Below are 20,129 nucleotides of genomic sequence, written 5' to 3' on the forward strand. Positions count from 1 at the left end.
GCAGAAATCCTCACGGTTCAAATCAATGGAGGAACTAGGTGACTCTGCGGTGTTTGTTTGGGTGTGGTGCTGCTCGGAGCTCCGTGTGGAGTTTGGGTGTAATTAGACGGAAGCGAGAGCAGGCGCTGGCGATGACGCCAGTGCCCTGACAGCGGTGGCAGGGTCTGCCTCACACGGGGCAAAGCCATCTGCTCACCTGCGCTCACAGCGACCGCACTCACGCTCCGCTCGGCTTGCGAGGCCAACACACAGGCATGGGGTGTTTTTCGCTCCGATTTGCTTCCCCACCGTTTTCTGTTCCACACTTCTCTTGCCCACGCTCCTCCCTCTTCATCTCTCCTCTCACAGCAACACTCCAACCTCCATTTTCAACCCCCCCCACCTCCTCTCTCTTCTCACAGCAACACTCCCCTCCCAACCTCCATTTTCAACCCCCCCCCCCCCCCCCCCACCTCCTCTCAACAGCAAATTAAAAAGATGATACAGGAACCAGTTTCCTGGATGCGGATTAAGCCTAGTTTAAAACTGCAGATCTCCGCTACAAAAGAGCTTTTAGTCTGGGACTAGACTTATGTTTGGGAAACCAGGCCATTGACTATAGATGAGACTCAGACACTACAGCTTATTGAGCTACAAAACAGCTGCTGTGCATCTTCATTGGGAAGTGAAGCCCAGGCTGCCAGACCTCATCTACAGGTCACCGGCTCAGAGTTCACCCGAGAGACCACCCGGAGAACTCTCAGGGGCTTAATGACTCATCGACTGATTGCTTGCAGCATAAACACGGAAAAAGGATCCACACTTTTCTAATTAGACATCATTTTACTTCAATTAGGAAATGTACATGCATGGAGATGGGAAGGGGGGGGAGGAGAGGGGGGGGGGGGGGGCGTTAAACTGGGTGCTCTTCACTGATGACCTACGATAACGTCCTGCCCATTATGGTCTGGCATATATTAATGGCAAGCCTGTGAGCTTGACAGTTCTGACTTTATCTACATTCAAAAAAGGAACAAAAATAACAGACTATTTCTTTGCCTTGCTGGTGAGCACAACTGGGAGGGGGAGGGGGGGGGGTTGGGGTATTGGTTCTAATTCAGCATTGCACTTTGGGGGGGGGGGAGGGGGAGGGGGGGGTTGGGGGTATTGGTTCTAATTCCGCACTGCACTTTGGGGGGGGTATTGGTTCTAATTCAGCACTGCACTTTGGGGGGGTATTGGGGGTATTGGTTCTAATTCAGCACTGCACTTTGGGGGGGGTATTGGGGGTATTGGTTCTAATTCAGCACTGCACTTTGGGGGGGGTATTGGGGGTATTGGGGGGTATTGGGGGTATTGGTTCTAATTCAGCACTGCACTTTGGGGGGAGGGGGGGGGTATTGGGGGTATTGGTTCTAATTCAGCACTGCACTTTGGGGGGGGGTATTGGGGGTATTGGTTCTAATTCAGCACTGCACTTTGGGGGGGTATTGGGGGTATTGGTTCTAATTCAGCACTGCACTTTGGGGGGAGGGGGGGGTATTGGTTCTAATTCAGCACTGCACTTTGGGGGGGGTATTGGGGGTATTGGGGTATTGGGGGTATTGGGGGTATTGGTTCTAATTCAGCACTGCACTTTGGGGGGGGTATTGGGGGTTTTGGGGTATTGGGGGTATTGGTTCTAATTCAGCACTGCACTTTGGGGGGGTATTGGGGGTATTGGTTCTAATTCAGCACTGCACTTTGGGGGGGTATTGGGGGTATTGGTATTGGGGGTATTGGTATTGGGGGTATTGGGGGTATTGGTTCTAATTCTGCACTTTTCGCATGACTCACCGGCCGAGTGTTCCCGGGTCCTGGTGGGCGGTGGGAGCGGAAATTAGGTGTAGGGCTCTCCGGCTGAAAAGGAGAGAGAGAGAGAGAGAGAGAGAGCAAAAGAAAGAATAGAAAAATCAGGCGTCTGCATTGCTCTCCTGTCTCTCCTCAAGACCCCGGACCGTGGGCCGATCGGATCCCACGTCTCGTTCCTCTTCATCAACTCCTGCTGTGGCTTTCGTTCCCAATCGATCAATCAAACTAATCGATCAATCAAACTAATTAGGTTCAAATGCCAGGCCACCACCAGGGCGAGCGGCACCAACAGTCTTGTGCAACTTGTTTCATAGCTATACGTTTTCCAGGACAAATATTACATGTGAACTGAATCTACTTACCGCTTTCTGGAATTCTTCCAACATATTTACGTCTCTAAATTCAAGACAGAAGGTTCTCATGATCCATCATTCCCTTGTTAATTCTTGAAGATTTTTTTTTTTCTGGCACTCGAGTGCTTTGTAGAAACTAAGCCCAGTATTAGGCCTCCATACAACTGTGTAAACCAACTACAACTCAGAACATATGACAACCAACTCCTTCAGTAGTGCAGCACATGGTATGTACATGTAGCCAAATTTGGGGCGTGTGAAACAACTCCAATGGCTGCATCAAATCTGCTATCAAAATGGTAACTCTGCTCTGCTTGTAGATCTACACAGAAACATTTGGCTTTAGCTTCAAGTTGTTGTCCGTCTAGGGGGCCACGGAAAGCAACTGCCAATACTTCCTGCTGCATAACATGGGGCCATTACACAACAGTCAGCTTTGGTACATTTACTGTAATTAAACAGCAGAGGGCTTATGGGATATGTATTCCTAAACAGCAGAGGGCTGTATTCCTTTCATGGCTGAATAAGGACAGCGTGCTGCACAATGCATGAAAAAGGGAATAGATGTTCTCCGGTGATAAACTAGACCTACATCTATGGGGTTGATAAACTAGACCTACATCTATGGGGCTGATAAACTAGACCTACATCTATGGGGCTGATAAACTAGACCTACATCTATGGGGCTGATAAACTAGACCTACATCTATGGGGCTGATAAACTAGACCTACATCTATGGGGTTGATAAACTAGACCTACATCTATGGGGCTGATAAACTAGACCTACATCTATGGGGTTGATAAACTAGACCTACATCTATGGGGCTGATCACTCTGAAACAGAAAAAACACTCCAACACCAAGAACAGAGGCTTTTACTGATACTATACATCTGTGGCTCAGCAAATCTAACAATGTTTGAAATGCTTTAAAAAATGTGAATGATATTGTGGATATGCGTCAGGCATACAATCACCACAATATGACAGGCATCACAAAAACCTGTCATTTGTTTTTTTAAGGGTTTAAAACTGCGCTGAAAGCATAAAAATCAGTCAAATTTCCAAACAAACAGGCATCCATGTTTGCCAATTATTTTGCATTCATACAGCACAATTGACAGAAGTCAGTGGGCAATTATTTTGCATTCATACAGCACAACTGACAGGAGTCAGTGGGCTCCTGTGGAGGCCAATCTGGGCAGAAGTTGGCAGGAAATATTCACTTTGGACATAAAAGTTTAATGGCGTTCTAAGCTGCCTACAAAAAGGGGTGACACACACTCCTCCCTCGTTTCAGCGGCTCCCCATCCCTTTTTCCCACGGAATGCTCATCAGTATGCACGTCATGTCCGCGGCATCCCCATTGCCTACAACCTGGCCTGCCATAGCCCAGAACAAACAAACAAACAAACAAACAAGCCTACCTGTAAACAAGCCAAAGGTAAGTAACTTCACTGTGGACAGTAAGCATTTGGGTCTGTCGTGGGTTTAATTAGCTCACCCAAATAACCATAAAGAGAACGCAATGGTGCAACGCAATGGTGCAAAGTGCTGCTTGTTGTTAAGGATGAGACCATCATACCGGCAAAGTAATGCTCTAATGTAGGTTAATGCCTGTGTAACAGAGATCTCTCTACAGACTGTTTCTTCCCGGTGTAGATGCCGGTTGGTAAGAGCTTTAGTGTTATGGTAGTCCTATTATTATGGGTACTGGGGAGGGAGGTGTGTGTGCCGGGGGGGGGGGGGGGGATATGTGTGACAAGAAAATTAAACTCCAAAAGTGCCTCTTCACTTCGAGTTGAAAAGCTTCACAGAGGGAGGGAAGAAATGCAAATGATAATTTGCCAGTGAGGAAGCAGGTTTTAGTGATAGTCATCACGATGGTGTTGATTAAGAGGAAGACATGACAGTGATGGCGGCAGGAAGCATAGAAAAAGCAGAAAGATTGTCTGCTAGACAAGGCATAGGATGGAAAGAGCGAGAGAACGAGAGAAAGAGGAGTGTGAGGTTTTTGAGAGCTGAAAGCGCGGTGAGGCCATGAGGACTGCTTTCTATTTATAGTGGCAGATTTTTTATTCAAGAGGGCTTTGCTGCGCTTTTGCGCTCTGCGTTTCCCTCCCTCTCCTTCTCCCTCTCTTCTCTCTCCCTCTTTTTTCTCCCCACCTCTCTTCTCTCTCTCTCTCCTTCACTCTCCCTCCCTCTACTTCTCCCTCTATCTGTCTCTCTGCCTCCTTCTCTTCTCTCTCTCTCTCTATTTCTCTCTCTCTCTCTCTCTTCTCTCTCTCTCTCCCTCTCACCATTTCCCGCGCTTCTCATCTCTCAGCGCATTATGTTGGTAAAATAAATAAGGGGAGAAAAGCTGGCTGGAAAGCAGGTGGAGATGCAGACAATGCCAGTGACAGCTCTAGCAGCGTGGGAGGGGAGGGGAGAGATGGATGGATGGTGTGTGTGGGGGGGGGGGGGGGGGGTTGTATCTCATTAGGTGTGTGTGTGGGTGAGGATGGAGGTTAGGATGCTTTCTCCTGATTCCCTGTGCTTGCTTATTGGAGTCATCTTTTGGGAAGAAATTCCTAACAGGCTGCACCCATCACCCTCTCTCCTCGCCATATCTTTAATCATCCATCCATTCCTGCTTCTCTCACTCTCTCCTTTTCTTTCTTTCTTTCTTTCTTTCTCTCTCTCTCTCCCTTTCTACCTCCCTCCTGCGTTGCACCAAACACCCCCACAGATAAAACACACACACACTGACACACACTCACACACACACAGTCACACGCACACACACACAAACACACACACACACAGTCTGCTGTGCCAGTGTCACTCAAAATGACGCCTCTCCCAGGTCTCCTCCCCCTTCCTACAGAGGGACGCAGTAGCAGGGAATTCCTCATTACCTCATCAGCGCCAGCACTGTGTCTCACAGCAAAGGGAGACCGACCAAAGACCTCTCCAACTCAACACCAACACACACACACACACACACAATATCAATAAAAAGTAAGTTAGCCCTATTTCATTGGGGCTGACTGATTTCAGCAAGGAAACACTACTGAGAGAGAAAACCTGTTTGAACATTCTCAAGATGCTAGAATAACACAGAGGCAGAGCTGATAGCACCAGCCAGTAAAAACCCAGCAGACCTGAACACACATCAGCACTGAAAAGTTCTCACAGCAAACCCCATGCACAGAATGGCAGATATTAAACTTAGATAACACACACACAATTATTATTATCATTTTTTTTAAATCAGCAATGCAAGACAACATATCCCTGAGCAGCACACTTGTGGTTGCTTGTCAATGTTCCAATAATCTGAAAGACAGTCTCCAGAAATCCTTCTTAGTCAGGACTTCACCCAACGGCAACATGCTCTCATGAAATCACTGATAAAAACACCACCAAAGCAATAATGACAGAAGAGTATTAGGACAAGGACAGATGGAAGATATAAAGAGAGAGAGAGAGAGAGAGAGAGAGAGAGAGAGAGAGGAATGGGAGAACACAGATGATCAGATGCTCTAACAGTAAGAAGCCTCTGGAGGAGAAGACAATCCATTCAACATAAAGCCAGCAGCCTGAAGTTTACAGTATGCAACACTAGTGAACATACTACACACTCACCCAAAGACACACACACACACACACACACACACACACACACACACACACACACACACACACCTTGTGTGTTCTCCTGTTCAGCTTCTGTGTCGTCTTCAGGAAACGGGGTGTCTCAGTGGCCACGGCGCATCAGACAGCGCTAGCTGCACTTCTGTCTTGTGATGAATGGAGTCAATCTCTCTCATTAAAAAAGAATAATGATGTCCCTCTCTGTGTTCTTCACTCTCTCTCTCGCTCTGCTCTGCTCTTCCCTGCAACCTTGTCCTACCTTGTCTGCCTATCGTTAGTATTTTGTGAACGAAGGACACTTCTCTTTTTAACAACGGTGCTTTCCTTTTTTCTGAATGAACGAACGAGAGCCACTGAGCTACAGATTCTCTCGTTCTCTCGTTCTCCCGGTTCCGTGCGCACGCTCACACTGTTCCTGCCTCCTTCTCTCTGCCCCCCCCCTCTCTTTCGCTCCATCCCTGCCTCTGCCTCTCTCACTCTCCTGCAATCAGGCACAGTAATAATATAATTGCACTGACAGGCAGCTGAGGGCTAGCCGAGAAGCCCAGCTGTTTAAAGGCCACCGTCACACTATACCCTAATAACAAGAAGGCAAAGGCAACATGAACGAACACACACACACACACACACACACACACACACACACACACACACACACATTATTTTAAAGTACACAGAGAGAACACGTTATTTTTTTGGTTACTTTGCTCAAAAGTGAGACACATTAATATGAATTATTTAGTAAAAGCTCAACAGGTCAAAATGAGGTACCATCAAATTCAGATGTCCCATCATCACATGATGACCGGGCAGTGTATTTATGGACAATTAGTTGTGGTCATTCTCTCCACCCCACAGAGACCTCTTGAGACTTGAAAGGCTATTTGCTACATAGAGTCCTTGACTGAGTAAAAAAAAAAAAAAAATCTATAATTTAAAGAAGGGAGAGGACTTTATTGAACCACACTTAACAGAACTGCACAAAGTCAGTAAAATGTATTTATATAGCAGTTTTCACAGACAGGATCACAAAGTGCTTCACAAAAAAGTGCATGGAAAATAACAATCAAAGTATCAAAGTAGCAAAATAGAATAAGGATAAATAAATAAAACACATAAAATTAAAATTACTTAAACAGATAAAATGATCAGGTTGTTGTAAACAGAAGTGACCCAAAAACTAATCTAAACAAATGAGTCTTCAGTTGTCCCTTAAAACAGTCAACACCTTCAGCAAACTTAATGCTAATTGGAAGAGCATTCAGGAGTCTGGGGGTAGTAAAATCATGTGCGTGGGACTGACAGTGGGGCAGTAGAATCAAGTGCGTGGGACTGACAACAGATTTTGATCAATGGACCTACGAGAGTGGGAAGGATTCTGCAAGAGGGAAGTTGCCTCCGTAGGCCAAATTTCAAATTAGAAAAACATTCACACAGAAAGCCAAGCTGATCTCTTTTAGGTGACAGACACGTCAAATCGTCAACTACTTAACCTCCACAAAGGTTTTGACAGAACAGTTTATTTCCTAATTACAGCTATAGATTCCAATCACGGTTCAAGGTTGAGATATTTTTTTTTTCATATTCTACCCAAGTGTATTTGGTTGGATCCCTGATACTTCCACCCCTTTCATTTCCGTCAGTCACGATCATGCTTCTAAACTAAGCACTGGCTGAGCTGAAGAGAAATCGGAATATTCTCACCAAGTCTCTAGATGCAGTAAAAGGTTCAGCATCAAAGAGAAGGTTGCTCCCAGGGTGGGGCTTACTGAGGTGTGTGTGTGTGTGTGTGTGTGTGTGTGTGTGTGTGCAGAGGTCTGGTTCAGGTTCTGCTCAGTTTAGGCCCCGTCCACACGGAGACGCTTTTTGGGTTAAACGTACCGGTTTTGCTTAGTCTTGGCTAGGGATGTCCGATATTGGCTTTTTTGCCGATATCCGATATGCCGATATTGTCCAACTCTCAATTTTCGATTCCGATATCAGCCGATACCGATGTCGATATGTGGGTTATTTTTCCTCAAAACTAATTTAGGTAACATCACATATCTCCTGTTGTGGAATTAACACAACATACTTAATGTTATTGTGATGCCCCACTGGATGCATTCTTGAATGCAACAAGGGATACCTTCTTATACGTGATTTCTGCAACAATGGTAGGCTAGCCTACTGAAAACGTTTGGATATTCTGTTGTTTTCTGCTGTTGGTTAAATAGATAGACACACATATAGGGAAAACACTTGATATTGAATTTATGTGCTACAATGCAGGCCTGTTAACTGTATGACAACAGTGGTTTATTTAAACTACATCATAAGGATTTATTTCGTCAGTCATCATGCTCATTTTAATGAGTAAGAATGAAAGTTCTGCTGTATTTATTGCCAACAAAATTCCGCGATATCTCCCGCGAGTCACGTCAGGCAGACTGTAGCCTGTCTGTCCGGGATGAGCTGCCCTCTGTTGTAGCTCCTCCCGGCTAGCCTCTGAAGATCACGTTTACGCATAGCGTTTACTTAGTAACCCAGACTCAGTCCATCTCAAACAAGCCTATTGCAAATCGCAAGTTTAACGTCAGAAGGAGACACTTGAAAATAATTCCAAACCACAGACATAATGTTGAAACAGAGCGAGCAAGTTTGTTACTGCAGCCATCCACGCTTGTTTGTATGCTTCAAGACGCAGCTTGATGAGGTCATCATCTGTGCGCCGGTAAACACTTCAGGAGCATAGGCACTAACGCAAGCATTATTTTATCGGTTTTAAGGCAAAAAAAATCCGATAACGATATTAACAGATATTACATTTTTATGCTAATATCGGGCCGATAATATCGGTGGGCCGATATTATCGGACATCTCTAGTCTTGGCCGATCGTCCAAACGAATCCTGTAAACGCACTGCCCGAAACCGGACTTTTTTTAAACCTGGTCCCAGAGTGGAAAAATCTGAAACCATAGCCCTTGTGAGTTCGTTTGGACGGCGAAACCGCATACCTGCATATTGATGATATCATCGCCACACCTCAGCTGCCCTGGAATTGACACTTACAGTATTGCCTAACAAAACTAGTTTTCATACATGACATTGCCTACAATTACACTCAGTAGGATAAATATCACAACAGCGCCAATCATGACTCATTCTCATGACTTGGTGGACTGAACAGTGTTTTCCCTGTGTTTTCTTGATGCCTTTCTAGCTATCGTCGGTGACGCGAGAGAACTATAAGTCATAAGTTATTAGGGAAGTGCGGAGTAAGTTTAAATTAATTTGTGCGTAGTGGCGGTGTCATTCATTTATTTTACATGTCTCACAACATAAATAAATGCATTCATAGTCTAGTGAAGTCAGATATGAGCATACAAAGACGCGTAACTCATGTTAAGCCTATGGTAGATGCGCACTAAATGCGAATGCGCGATTTGACGCAGGCAAAAGTGTCGACTGTTACTAACGAAGGTATTATAGCAATATTATAAATGTGGCGACAGAATAGCCTAACTTGGGGAGACCTAGCGTTTAGTAGCCTATGCATTTGCGGTGATAGCCAAAACTAATATGAATCGCAGACTATCCTACAACCAAAGAATGTAAAGGAAATTATTTGTACATTAGCCAAATAAAGGACGGGACTGCACCCTTTACAAACCGTAAAAATTAACTTTATTAGTTTTACAGTTAACTACAGTTGGCAGTTCACTATCAGTCCACACAAACAATTCTGGTTTCCTTGCACAAGCCATTTTCGTCCTAGCCTATTCTGTCTGTTTGTATAGCCTACAGCGCGCAAGCTTTGGTCAATTTCTGTAAGAGAAACAGTTCCACCTATAGGCCTAAGATATGAAGTAACGCAGGGGTCTCAAACACCCGGCCCGCGGGCCAAATCCGGCCCGCGTCCAGCCCAATTCCGGCCCGCGACGTATGTCAAAATAATAATGTAATCCGGCCCTTGAGGCTATTTTTAATTGCGACAAACAACGATACTGATTAAAATAGACGATAGATCCAAGTACGGTGGCAAATCTCATTTGTAGCCTCTGCTCCACTATGTGGTAGACATCCAGAGCTTGATTCAAACCCAAAATCGCTGCGCAAAGTTTTCAGGAAATATTTGTATTACACGCGAGAAACACAAAGACGTGCATTTGTAATGACGCGGGAGCGATGCAGGCCATAGTTTTGCACAAATTGAAGCAGAAATAGGCCTACACCTAATGTTGAAAACCGTTCACGTGTGATGAAGTCTTAGGTAGGCTATGTTATTCACCTATTCTGATTCTGAAGGAGAATATCCTTTTGGAGATTATGATCGATCGTCTATTGACAGTGATAGGGGTGCGTCTGTGAATGGAGGTACGTCTTTGCGTGTATACGACGGTGTCCACTAAGCAGCATACCATGCTTATTTCGACCCTCTGCCCAACATAGCTTGGAGGTTGCAGTGGTAATCGTGATGATAGTGTCCGTAATGGACATGGTACAGACAGCAGGGCCATTAGAAATAGGGCTCTAAAGAACTACAAAGTCACCCGCAATATGATGCGAACTTCTGGGTACTCAGATTACCCGCGATAAGAACTGATTTGACCAGAATACTTTATTGTAGGCCTTGTGGTTTAGTAATAGATTACTAAACCATATACATCTTAGGTGTTGGTATACATCTTAGGTGTTTTCCTGTTAATTTGTATGTGGGTAATATGAAAAAAAGGAAGGTAAACCTGCTCAAATATGTTCATCCAGTATTTACTGAAAGGTGCATAATTTGAGGTGCTTGCCATCCAGTGGCAAATTAGATGGGTACATTTACCCCCTTCATAAACTTTTGTTTATACTCAAAGATTTTTACATTTACAGTAGGACTTTATCTCTGACCACTTTCAAGCCATGGCCTTTTGAAAATTTGATATAAAAATCCAATGGTGTTGCTTTTTTAACCCTGACGCCTAGTTTGCCAGGTTTAAAAAAGTTACAAGAGGAAAATATTTTTATTTGGTGTGAAACACACACATACCTGTTTTTATGCTTTTTGTTTGTTTTATAATTTGTATTAATATTTATTTTATCATTATTTTATTTATAAGCTAGGGTTGCTAGCACAGGTGTCTAAAACTAGATAAAAACACTTGCACTTTCTGTTTGCAGTTTTGTGTGGTATTTGAAAAAAAGAACATTGCATTTTCAGAAATAGCCGGCCCTCCAATCAGATGACGTTGGCAGAAGTGGCCCCCAGCTCATTTGAGTTTGAGACCCCTGAAGTAACGTGTTGAGTCGTGTTGAGATGGATCCGTTTGGACGCAAATATTCTTGATACGGTTCCAGGAAAGACGGAGGAAAGAAAGATCGGTTTGGTACATGTGGACTAGCCCTTAGACATGTGATCAAAGATAAAGATCCACTAATGCTACCTAATTCCTATAGGCCAGACAGCAGGAGTCCTGTGTGTTTGTGTGTGTGCTTGTACATGCATGTGTGTGTGTGTGTGTGTGTGTGTGTGTGTGTGTAGGTGTAGGTGTGTGTGTGTGTAGGTGTGTGTGTGTGTGTGTGTGTGTGTGTGTGTGTGTGTGTGTGTGTGTAGGTGTGTGTGTGTGTGTGTGTGTGTGTGTGTGTGTGTGTGTGTGTGAGCCACAAATACATGCGGTGGGGAGGGGGTTGGGTGGACAAGAGGTGAAGGGTGAGCAGCTTCCCAAGATATACAGCGCTCACGTAGGGTGTTTAACAGGATTGATGTTGCCTGTTTTAAGTCAGCCAGCTGAGTAGCTCGTACTGCTGAGGCATCAAAACATCCCACAATCGACACCGTCCTGCAAAACAAGACAACCCTTGCCTAAGGAAATGGACGTTCTTTTTATCAGAAACACATTGGGCCTACACTGGCGCATATGCAGTACTATTTATAAACACCCTCTTACCCCCAACTCCCACAAGCAATGTGTATCGTGTAGACAGTGAGCCTCATGGAAAGGTGCCCAAAATGTGCAAAGGAATAGAATACAATATTGCCAAGGATACAACAACTGCATGTGTAGCCTAAGTGGTGATCAATTTAACTTGCACGAGTGCAGTGCAGCACAGCTGCTAGCTGGTCTTGATGATGCTAATGCAACTGAAACCTTATGACCACCCGCCACTACGGGCGATACTGAGAAACTCACACCAGCCGTCTGTGGACACAGCAGGAGCATCCCTCTGCTCTTCCCAATGTAATAATCAGACTCGGGTGCTGCCGCTTAATTAATGTGAAATCTGAGCCTCCGTAAATGCGTATTTAGTCAATAAAACCATTAGCTAAGAGGGACACCCTACAAAGAATTTCTCCAGCATTTCTCAAAATAAAACTCTAGACACCCAGCATACTGACCTAATGCATCAATTTTATATAGTCAGCATCATGTTATTAATGTTATTCTGATACACATTATCTGAAAAAAAAAAAAAAAAAACAATGACAAACAACACCGTCTTCATACAGAAGTAAGCCATGATTGGGACTTGGTGCCTCTAGATGGTGTAGCTCCTATTTTGAAAAGTAATGTACTGTAGATAGATCTTTTGGCGTGTTACGGAGGCTGTCTCCTCTCCTCCTCCTGTGTTTCCCATCAGCCCCTCAGTGTGCCTTGCCTCAATCTCTCTCTTTCTCTCTCTATCTCTCTCTTTCTCCCTCTCTTTCTCTCTCTCTCTTTCTCTATCTCTCTGTGACAGTGTGACAGGGACCCCAGCCAAATCTGAGCCAAGACCTAAAGCCTCATCACCAGTCACCTCCCCTCAGCTACAATCAATAATTCACATCCACACCACAGGTTTAGCAGAAAACATGGCTATAAGAGGCTACCAGTGGCAAAAATATTGGGTAGGCAAATGGGTGCAGACAAAATGATTGTGAGAAAAATACATGGGCAAGGGGAAATAAAGAGTGGTGGGAGGCATATGCAGTACAGGGAGAGAAGAGAGAGAGGGAAAAGATAAAAGCAGTGTGAAAAGAGAGAGAGAGAGAGAGAGAGCGCACACTAGAGAGAGCGAGAGAAGCAGCAGAAGCACTACCACCACCACTCGTTCAGCGCTCCAGCAGGCATCTATAAATAGATCTTCAAATCTCTCTAGAAAAAAAGAAGCCATTCTGCTGCTGCTGCTGCTGCCCCTGCAAACAGAGATTCAGACAGCAGCACAAAATGCACCATCCCTGGCAAACAAACCAAGCAGCCCCAATAAAAACACCATCTCTCTCTCTCTCTTCTCACAGCTCTATTGTATCCATCGCTGCTACCGGTTATTTTTAGCCAGCAGCAAAGACTGCAGGTAGTCTTAAAGCCTTCTTGTGGAAAAAATCACACCCGAACACATTCTGGTCGATGGCAACTGCATCACACTCTCGCTCTCTGCACAGAGCCAATAGCCGAGTTTGATCAACATAAACCATAGGCAGAAAATCTGATTGTCGTGTTAACACTACATAACTGAGAAGGAGTGCAGTTGGCGTTGTGCTTGCTTGGTATCAACAGCTACACTCGCTAAAAATGGCGGAGAACTGCCTGCCATCTCAAGAGCTCGCCAGTGGCACACAAACTAAATCAGTCGTTAGTCAAAACTTAAATGTTGCTGATCTGAAATATTCTCTTTGAACAACTGTTTAGTACAGCATGAATGCTCCCCATCCTCAAATGTGAACATGTATACAAACAAAACAAAGAAAGGCACCATGTTAAATAAAATCTACAAAACTATGTTTAACACTGTAGACATACATCTTATGAATATTTTTCAGTCAACTAATGACATGTTTTGACTTGTCTGACACACAGACACAGTGATCTCGTTATATCCAAATGAATGAATAATCCACCACATCACTCAGAAACCTTACTCAAAAATCACCAAGTGCCTTTGTCAACAAGTGGACATTATGGGAGTTAACACAGCCAGCCTGACAGAGAAAGGAGTTTCATCTTTTTGATGGTATCATTAATTGCAATGGTTTAATTATTTAGTGATCAAAGGCAAGTCATTCCTCAAGCCAAGGACCCCTCCTCAAGAAGGCTGATAATGATTTATAGACTGTGCACATAACACAGTAATGAAAAAGTCATACTAGACGACTGCCCACCACAAGCACCATTAAAAACCTTCATTTTTAGTCCATGAATGCACAAGATCAGGGTTTGGACTAAAAGGTCAAAGTGTGCAAATAATAATTGCACCTTGTTCTGTCAGCACTGACTGTAAGTGGCCTTATGTTACCTAGGATAGACTTAAAACTATATCACGATATGTTGTGATATTTTTGGCGATATTTGAGGATATGAAAAAAGTACTATTCACCAGTTTTTTTCAACTTACAGCCTTAAGATCTGTGCAAATACATGAAAGTAAAACTTGATCCTGACCATCATCAGCAATGAACTCTACAGTTTAGTGTTGCACGGTGTATCGATACTAAAAAAGTATCACGATGCCTTCACGCAAAAAACAATACGATTTCCGACGTTTTAAGAATCGATATTAAAATAATAACGTTCTGTGTCTGTGTGAACTGCTACTCTCTGCTCCTTGCACGCATATAGGCAAGTGGGCGTGTCAAGCAGGCAGCTCTGAGTGAGTAAGTGCCCAGCAACGTCAACATAGTTCTTTGCCGACAGTCCTCGGCCTTGTGGATAAAACAAAAGGTGATGTGAAATCTGGACTGGAACTATTTCGGATACATCGCGAATAGTGAAGGCAAGCCATCAGGTACACAGAGGCCCGTTTGTAAAATATGTTTCACAGCTTTGGTCCCAGCGGTGGCGCGACTGGCTGGGGCGCCTGCACCGTGCGCCGGCGACCCGGGTTCGGTTCCCGCCCCGTGGTCCTTTCCGGATCCCACCCCGACTCTCTCTCCCACTCACTTCCTGTCAATCTCACTGTCCTATCTGATTAAAGGCATAAAAAGCCCAAAAAATATACTTAAATTTTTTTTTTTTTAAAAAGCAGTAGACTACGCATGGAACTTTGCTAAACACCTCGCAGACATATCCCAACATTTTTAAAGAGTTCAAAGAACGACAGGTTAACGAATATGCTATAGAAAACACAACTACATGGTTAGTGCCAAGTTCTTCTCTTCTGTTTTAGTCTAGCCTAAGTGAAACGAGGTTCTCTGGGATAAAGCGAACCTTCCTTCATCAATGAATTTTGACGAGACATAACGAGCTGTAGGCCTAGTCATTTTGATGAGACATAACGAGCTGTAATCATAGGGTGCTAACGTGATGAAAGCGCAATGTTCACGCCAGAATAACATTACCAACACTAATCAATCTATTTCATGTTCGGTCAGTACTACTGGTAATATTTGTCATGGCATGTAGACTGCAATTTGTTCAATAATTATTGCCCAGATGTAGGATAGGCTACCCGAAATGCGCTAATTAAAGCCCACAGCATTTATTACCACCAAAGCGTGTTGAGTCTTAATAATAATAGCGGCTTATTGTTACGTGGTAGCAAATCATGTTATCAAAGAAATAGACGTAATGCAGGAATGCACACAGATATATTGCAACAGGTAATGGTGTAGGCCTATCTGACGAAGACCTGAGTGGTTGGAACGTCGTACTTGTACACTGGGCGCAAAGAAGACTATCCTCACATTTTTCCCTTTGCAACTGTCAAAGAAATCCCATGAACACGGGAAGGCCTAGGGTAGCCTATACTGTACATCAGATGGCCTAAAGATTAGGCCCCTTTGCATAGCATTCAGTGATTTGCATGCAGTAATTTTTAACACTGACCTTGATCTAGCCTAGTTTGGCTATTTAAAGCTACTTTATAAACACAATGTAAATGAATTATAACAAACAATAAAGGATTTAATCACACAAAGTAGGCCTACTATTTTACTGACTATAAAAAATAATAATTATGTAGTAAGTTTAGAAGTTTAGAACCCAGAATTGACCTGCACACTACAAAAGTGCACCGAATTCAACACAAATGACTCAATACACTTGGAGGAGGTATGAGTCCTTCCTTTCCAGATATCTTAGGATCGTTTCAGTATCGAGCATCGTGATATGTATGGCAGGTATAGTATCGAAGTCATAATTTTGGTATCGTGACAACACTACTACAGTTTGAGCGCCACACAATACGCTCATCTTGGTTCTCATTCCACATGGAAGCTGCTCATCTTGCAGCGCATATAAACACGTCATCAACTATATCATTTATTTTACGATATGACAAGTTCTTCTCATGAGGAGGAATTCTACCGATCAGCAATGATACAACATGGCCCATGCATAATGTTACCAGAATGGTATAGCCATAGGTTATTGCCTACCTGCCAGAGGAGTGCGAGGTTATCTATGAACACACAATGATTGCCTAATCTTTCAGCATACAAGGCTAAATAAACCAAACCCCCCATCAATGGTCATTCCATTTTGCTGTGAAAAATTATGTAATTCCAGAACTCCACAGTATCAGCTTTAAAGCCACCTACCGTGAGAGGTGATTAAGAATCACTGCAGGCTAAACTATCCATCACTGTTAATGTGGCCTTGTAATTAGGTGTTGGTGGAGTCACTCTCGTTTATATGTTCTTTGATAATTCTGCAACAATGATTTTCCATTTTTACTGTTATTTGTAAAATATAACATTCGATAGCATTTCTAACGTTATTGTTAAGAAATGTTTCCACTGGCAATAACAAAATGCTCTTCTATCTGATTTTTTACATAACGTTTACGAACACGGCTGGCAAGTCTGCAAATGAAGCGGAGCTCCACAAAATGCTTAGCTCATAAGTCGGCAAAGAAAGAGAATGAACCTGCTTAAGGTAAGACAGCTTACTGGTGACTGCCAGCTTGGTGAGCCAGTTGCTGCGTACTGGAGATACTGGAATACCCTTGTGAAAATATGGCATGACTCACCATGCCGTTTTGCCTAGCATTTATGAGAAGTGGTTTGCTTTCACCCGATGGCGAAGGGAGATGGTCTGAGCGCCCAAAACATCATACCACACCCGGCCACTTGTTGACATAGGCCAACTACAGTGACAGCCGTGTAGACCTACTACTATGACGGTTGCCACACGCGTTATTATTTCAATGAGGAAAGCGACAGGGATTGTGAATAAGACAGTAACAGTAGACTGAATCATTCAGAGCGGAGGTATAGTCATAGGCTTCTACCCTTATCAAGCATGACAAGCAAATAGGAAAAGTTAGTTTCCTCTCATTATAATAACTGAAGGCAACCACTTCCACACATATAATGCAATATGAATTATGATGTTGGTTAAACCCAGTATACCAACTGGCTCGGCTCCGATTAACTTACAAAAGCCAAACCTGACATCTATGTCCATGTGACGAACTGTGGCAACAAAATATCAATGAAATACAAAGCAAAGCAACGTAAGCTGGTTACCTACGGACAGTCGTGGGTACGATTAAAAGGATCTGTGTTGTCTTTAAACATTACCATCGCTCTGAAGGAAGAGAAAACCTTGGTTAAAATGGCCCTCGCCATAAGGCTCAATTTACTAGCTAGAAGCTACCTAGCTATGAGCGCGCTATTTAAAACCCTGTCAAGCTAGCTAGCAAACCATCTAAATGAAAATACTTTGTGAACAACGCCGTAAGGTAATGTTAGCTTGCTAGCTACACCGCTAATTTTAGTCAGCCCCCCTGTTATCAGGTACATTGACATTAATGTAAAATAGACCATTTACTGCACTTAAACAGAACACTTACCTTTTCAGTACGCGCTCATGCAATTGAAATAAACGGACAATGTCAACTTCCCACAGGTCGGGATCCGACACAGGTGGCCGACTGACTGCTTTGCAAACAGTAAAGGTGCTGTGGTCTGCCGCGCACAAAAACAATAACGTTACTACTTAGCTAGCTAGCTTTGGAGCTAAAACAGTTAGCCAACCTCTAGGCAGGCTAATTAGCTAGCCTATTGTAGCTCTATACAACGGAGCCGGGGAAGACGCGGTGAGCAGCTTTTGGACGTTCTGTAGTATAACGTTGGTTCATATTCTGTTAGCAGAATGCCGTCGTTTATCCTTAAACTGCTCCACTCAATAAATACAACCGTTCGTAAAAATACCTAAATAGCTAGCTAATGCAGTTCAATTGCTAGCTAGCTTGCTTGAGTTGTTATTCGAACGCAATACCCGACTGTCAAAAACAGCACCGCGTGGGAGGGACCGAAACGTCAAGAGAAGTCAAAAAGTGAAGACGCGCGTCTGCTACAACTTAATACAATTAAATTGCACAAGCAACACAAACTAATTTATCAAATGAGAAAAACAGATAAAACAGTATAGTACATGGTTATGGTTTATAACCAGTCACTAATTTATTTTCTTTAGACACTTTACGTCATTAAAACGTCTTGGTCAGGTGTGAGGATTGTCCATAATTTATGAGATTGAATGATATTTGGTTATGGTTATGGGACTTTGCAGACGCCTTTGTCCAAAGCGACACACAAATACAAAAACAACATAATATTTAAAATATAACAGGGAACAGATTAGAATGTTGGTCAAACTATAATAAGGAGAATAGCAATAATAAACAACAATGTCAATTCAATAAATAGGCTAATAAAATAAGCAATGAAAATGAGGGGGAAAGCAATAATCAATCAATAATATAAAAACCAATGACATGGTAAGACTATATTAAGGAGAATATCAATAATAAACAATAAGGTCAAATTAATCAACAACCTATAATGGAAATAAAACAATATTATACAAACCATAACGCATAAGAAGCGCTTAAAGAACTAAGATTACTATAGAACACTATTTCTAACCATATTGAAAAGTTATGAATGTATCTGACCTCTAACAAAAAAGAGCTATAACCTACAAATCTTATACAGCTTTGTATTTTAAGATAAATATAGGCTAGGCCTACTAATCTTAGAGATATTTTCATAGAAGTATTATACACTATAGGCCTAACTGGAAATCGTATAGCCGGCTGCTATTCTTTTATGGGACTAGTCCAGCCAGGTTAAACATTCCCTAACAAACATATTTTATACTCTGTCTCCTCCAAGATATATTTTCAGTTAAATCGAAGGAATAAGATTAGAAGCCTATTGGGAAACCTCTGAAGAAAAGCTGACCCTATGCCCAGAGCGTATTGTCCAAGGTCCGGGAGGGATTACTGAGTAGTGAATGAACATATCTGGCAAGGGCAAAGCAACTTGGTTGGTTTGCAACATATTAAGGCATCTCTTTTACTCTTGTTGATGGAGATATATATATATATATATATAGCAAATACACAAACCAAGCCGGAAACATAACCTCCGTTATATCTATTTATCCCATACAATAGAATAGGCTATTACAGAATGGCATTGGCATGGCAAAAGTAGGCCAATTGATCGCTTTATAGCAGATCCTAACCAAACTCAAAATAGGGCCATCCTCGTGTGTAGTAAGTAGTAAGTGTGAAGTAAATGCATAATAGGAAAGACATGTGAGAGAAAAGAGAAGGATGAAGAAAAAAATACCTACCTGATTTGTATTTGAAGTAGGAAGATTTATTTTTCTGTTCATTTACATTTTTGCTCACTTTTTCCTCAAATGAAAAGTTAGCCTCCATGTGTCCATGAGTGGAAATAGTGAAAATGTCACATTTCAATGTTTTTATAAAACCTTAACACAGGGGAAACATGTACAGATCCAAGCATTGATGAACAGGTATGATCAAACACAGACTGCACTATAGTTATGGGTAAACATGGGTGTCTCCAAATGGATACTCTACTACTATTATTGTAAAAAAATAGAGCAGTACTTTGCTAGTCTTTTTGCATTTTAGTCCACACAGTTGCAGTCCAGGTAAACCAAGTTTGTGCACATGTCCAAGACTCCAAAACACAAGAGTGATTAATTAGCATTAAAATCCCAGGTTTGTAATACTGCAGCAAGTGGCTGATATTTTAACAGTCTGGAGTTGAAACAAAAGTCCATATACAAATCAAAAGACACACAGACACAGGTACAACAATAGGATGTTTGCATCATGTTGAGGGAACTGCGTATGTCCCTAATAATAATTTGTGACATAAAATTGCAGAGAAACACTTTGATTTATTTTTTTCTAAATAGTCCAAATGTGGCTCTGCAATTAGGCTACCTGCATGATCTTGACACTTGGCGGTAGTAAAGTCATGTCAGACTGTGCGCATTTGGACATGGTGTAGGCTAGTTTCCAATAATGCTACAGGACAGCGAACTCAGACTTTGAATGATTCAAGACATTGAATCATATGTGGTAGTAGTAGCGCA

Source organism: Alosa pseudoharengus, unplaced genomic scaffold (assembly GCF_046254945.1).
Source record: "Alosa pseudoharengus isolate Yale_2024_CS ecotype anadromous, Long Island Sound unplaced genomic scaffold, YU_APseudo_1.1 YU_APseudo_1.1_scf_5, whole genome shotgun sequence".
NCBI lineage: Eukaryota > Metazoa > Chordata > Actinopteri > Clupeiformes > Clupeidae > Alosa > Alosa pseudoharengus.